General features: G+C 40.4%; 1 non-coding gene across 1 annotated transcript; it reads left to right on the top strand.

Annotated features, from left to right (window-relative positions):
* The first annotated feature begins 257 nt into the window (after positions 1-257).
* TRNAS-CGA (transfer RNA serine (anticodon CGA)) lies at positions 258-339 on the top strand. The gene has a single exon. It is a non-coding gene; the product is annotated as a tRNA-Ser (tRNA).
* Positions 340-4,865: the final 4,526 nt, after the last annotated feature.

Below are 4,865 nucleotides of genomic sequence, written 5' to 3'. Positions count from 1 at the left end.
TGAAGGTTGTTTGCATGACTATCTCAAATAGTAAAAGTCAATAAATCTTTGCACAGCTCTAAAAGTGTTATTTAACTAATTGAATAAATCAACAAGTTTTACAAAGCAATCTTAGACTGTTAGATTTACAATGAATCAGAGCTGATCACTATTTAAACTTTCCATTACAAGATAAATGTTTATAAACAAATACCAAGACCTAAAATAATGCAGACAATTCTTCTGGCAGAATGAGAAGAGGTATTAAAGAATAAGAGGCTGTGATGGCCGAGTGGTTAAGGCGTTGGACTCGAAATCCAATGGGGTTTCCCGGCGCAGGTTCAAATCCTGCTCACAGCGTCCTTGCTTCTTATACTCTGATTTCTCTTCAGATTGTATAAAGAATAAAAATAACTAAATCTCATTTGAAACTGCTCCCAAAGTTGCAGCATTTGAGTCATGAAGCATGGTGCATCTAAAAAACAGATTCGGCATTTGAAAATAATAATGATGCATATTATGAGAAGGCTATCAGCAATATTAACGTGCATTCTGGACCAGCAATTCAAAAATGTGTGACTCTCTGATAAGGTAATCCACTAGCAAGCACTGACTGTCCATATCTTCTATAACAGGATATCTTCATGGAATAAGGCATGAATTTCATTTGGGGAAGCACATATGTGATGTGTGTCTTGCATTTACCGTGTAGATGAGCATTATATCTGAGAGGCCAGCGTGGAGCTGCACTTCCTTGGTTAGAATGCCATTGCCATAACTTTCTAGCTGTGTGGCCTTGGGCATGCTGTTTAATATTCTGTAACTGTTTTCTGTGCAGTAAAAGTGAGATAAGAAGCACCCACTTCCATAAATTAATACATTTACAGTATTAAGACCATAGTGAACAATCACCATTACCACTGTTTGAAAGGTTGCACATTATTTGAGTCAATATTATTTGAAATGATATCACTAAAAGGTATTAGTCAATATTGGAGGAAATAGTCTATGCACCACACTTAAGTGGCAGAGTTTCATGGACAAATATTGTAATTGATAACCTTTCTCCCATTTTCCCTATTATTAAGGAGATACAGCCCTCTAGCCTCCTGAGTTTTCACCTAGTGATACTATAAATACTATTTTACTTTGGTATGTTTCTCCTATAAACGTCCCCCAGTTTTCATCAAGGACTCCTTTAATTTTTTTTGTTTTTTGTTTTAATATTTATTATTTAGTTATTTATCTCCCCCGCCCCCCGCAGCTTGCTTGCTGTCTGCTCTCTGTTTCCATTCCCTGCATATTCTTCTGTGTCTGCTTGTCTCGCTTTGTTGCATCATCTTGCTGCCCCAGCTCTCTGCAGGCGCAGGCTCTCAGCTCTCCGTGGGTGTGGGCCGCCTGCCTTCACAAGGAGGCCCCGGGATGCAAACCCAGGGCCTGCCATACGGTAAACAGGAGCCAAATCAATTGAGCCACAGGCACTTCCTGACCACTTTACTATTGATTTATACTAGTCTAGTGATTCTGGACAAGGAAAGATGATGTAAATGGTGACACCGATGATGAAATAGTTCACATTTCCCTAAGGGAACAGTCTAGCCTTCAAAAGTGAATGATGTAGGTCACAAAATTGTTCATTTGCTTGTTCATTCATTTTTGCCTCATTTCATCCAGTAGACAGCTATTTGTCAGCTTTAAGCACTATAAACCTGCCAGGTGGATGGTGTGTTGAATGTTATAGATGAGCCTTCTGCCCTCATGAAGTTTATGGTGGTGGGTACCGGAGAGGTAAGGAGAAGAAGCAGATGTGGCTCAAGTGACAGAGCTTCTGCCTACCATATGGGAGGACCTAGGTTCAACCCCTGGGGCCTCCTGGTGAAAGAGAAGTGACAGTGTGCTCACGTGGCAAGCCAGTGCCCGTGCAAGTGCCCGCATGGCAAGTCAGTGCCTGTACGAGTGCCCATGTGATGAGCCAGTGCTCTGTGCAAGTGAGTCACGCAGCAAGATGATGATGCATCAAAAGAAAGACAAGGGGAGAGAGTCAAGGTGAAGCGCAGCAGAGACCAGGAGCTGAGGTGGCTTAATTGACAGGGAACCCCTCTCCACATCAGAGGTCTCCAGGTGAATCCTAGTGAATGCTAGAGGAGAGAAAATGAGAAGAGAAGACGACACAGACAGCAAGAACCGCAGGGCAGGAGGAGGCGAAGGGGGGAAATAAAGAAAGAAATCTTTTTACTAAAAAAAAGAGAGAGGTAAGAAGAAACCACCAACTTGAAGTGTTTGATGATGTAGTACAGAAGCTTCTCCTCTCGTCTCTCCTGTCACAGCGTGATGGGGAACATGAAATGCTGGAGAACCCCTTGACCCTTTTGACCTCTGTGAGTCTTAATCAAAATGTTTTCCTTTGATCTTTGCTTTAGGTGTCAATAACAGAAAATGTCTCAAACCACCCCGGTTTCTCTTTTCTCTGTGTTAACTGGAACCTCAAATGACATGGCTTTTCAAGTTGATTACTTCTGAAATAATACCAGCATGATAAAATGATACATCCTTAACTTAATTGTGCTTGGTGAACACCTGTTTTAAAGCACGTGTCATACTGCCTTGTGATTTACTCCTTTCCCTCTAGAGTAGTAAGCATCTAGAACACAGTGTATCTTATCTATCTTGTCGCACCACTATATCAAGCAGAGTGAATGCTAGTAGTGGGTGCTCAAAATAAGTTGAGAAATAATAGATGAATAATTAAATTGAGCTTTTATTTCAAACTTGTCCTATACTAGAGTAGAAGTATTCACTGAAGGGAGGGATTTTTATCAGGCACTTAAAATAAGTAATATCATCATAGTACACAAAAATTAGGGAATGAATATTATAATGTTACATATTAGAGAAAGTATTGCAGGAGTGCTCCCAAAAAATATACCAAAACATTTTTCAAACTTTTGCTTCAAAATACCTATAGGCTAAGAGTACACTTATCACAGAGGTAGAAAAATAAGAAATAAATGACAAAGAATTTGAAGTTGCATCTAAGGGAGAAATGAATTACAATTCAGTTTGGCAGTATGTCTCATAAAGTAAATAGTATCAGAAGGAAAGATTGAATACACATTCTAAGCCACATCAAAGTCTTGCACAGCTTTCTAACTTCACAGTCTCATCTCTACAGAAAATCTCTCCACTTCTTTATTTTTATACTTTTGTGTGTGTGTGTGGGGGGGGGGTGTTTTTAAAGAAACTTAGATTATATAAATGTTATACAAAAAATATAGGGGATTCCCATATGCCCCGCTCCCTAGCCCTCCCACATTCACCCACATTAACAACGTCCTTCATTAGTGTGGTACATTTGCCACAATTGATGAACACATTTTGGAGCATTGCCACTAACCTATGATTATATTTTATATTGTAGTTTACACTCTCTCCCACACATTTTTTCAAGTTATTACAAGTTACACAATGTCTTCTATTTGCCATTGTAGTGTCATTCAGGATAATTCCCAAGTCCCAAAAATGTCCCCAAATTACACATATTTTTCTCTCTCCCTCCCCTCAGAAGCTCCAGGGGCCACTGCCTTCATATCCATGATAAAAGTTCTTCCATTGCTAGGATCATGACAAGTCTACAGTAGAACAACTGTAAGTCTACACTAGTCCATCATCCATTCCCCAGTCCTGAGGATTCTGTGATGGTGATGCACACCACCTCTCAACATTTCTTAATGTTGTAGGAGATGAGAATTTAGAGCACATTAGGAATCAATTGTCCTCTAAGGTGGAGAATGTTTCCTTGGCTGCAGAGATGGTTTTGACATGTTTTGTTTCCATAGGGGGAAAAAAAACCAGAAAGGGAAGGTGAGGGTGAGAAGAAAAAAGAAGGAAGAACAGTGGGAAGAAGGGGAGGTGATGAAGGAGAAAAAGAAGAGAAAGAGAAAGAAGAATAGAAGGACAAGGAGGGGAAGGAGGATGACAACAACATGACAACATGGGCAAGTGTTGGCTGGCTGTGATCTCTACAAAGCACTTAATAACAGGGGTTGAAAAATAAGCTAGAGTCTTCAGTGTTGCCACTGATAATATTCATGAGCCACCTTCTCTGCTATTCTAGATTCCCTGCATCTTCAATGTGCATTTCCATAGACTAGGTTGTTTTCTGATGCCCTTGAGCCAGATACTCCTGGAAGTGTCCAGGCCTCGGGTGCTGCTGCACTTGGCTATAGCCCACTCTGGCAATTGAGACCCCATGGCTTAATGAGAGCTCAATAGTAATCTCAGTCAAGTACTCCTGCCAGCAGAGTATCTCCTTTTTTTCCTGCAGGCCCATTGCCTTGAATTACCAAAATTAGTTAGGTTGTAGTCATAGCTCCACCTATGAGACTTCATTGGAATTACTGATGAATACATTCTGCCAATAGGATAAAAAAAAAGTATCTCTTATCCAGCAGATCCTTAATTTCTAGAACCAAATATTCTAACTCTAGAGGGTGTTGCAACATATATTGGCTGTTTAATCAGTATTTATTCTACAACTTGGAAGACTGCACTACATCTTCAACCTGGTATCCCCCAACCAGCACATTAGCTGAGTCTTCAATAGCTAAGGCCATTGTTCTATGAGGCTGGCTCCCTAGTGGAAGGGGAGGCCACTGGTTCCTGTGAGCAGACACTCTACTTGTCTGTAGGGGTCCTGAGGTGTATACCATTGGACCAGAAATACATAAGACCACTCTTAGGTTCAGTGATTCACTAGAAGGACTAACAGGACTAAAAAATAAATTAATTTCTGAAAGCAAGCTAGAAGGTAAGAGGTCCTGAACAGCCAGAAATATCTTAAAAAGGAAAAGTGACATTGGAGGACTCTCACTTCCAGACTTTAAATC

The sequence above is a fragment of the Dasypus novemcinctus genome, chromosome 5, assembly GCF_030445035.2.
Source record: "Dasypus novemcinctus isolate mDasNov1 chromosome 5, mDasNov1.1.hap2, whole genome shotgun sequence".
Lineage (NCBI taxonomy): Eukaryota > Metazoa > Chordata > Mammalia > Cingulata > Dasypodidae > Dasypus > Dasypus novemcinctus.
This window is presented reverse-complemented; position numbering and strand designations above follow the sequence as displayed.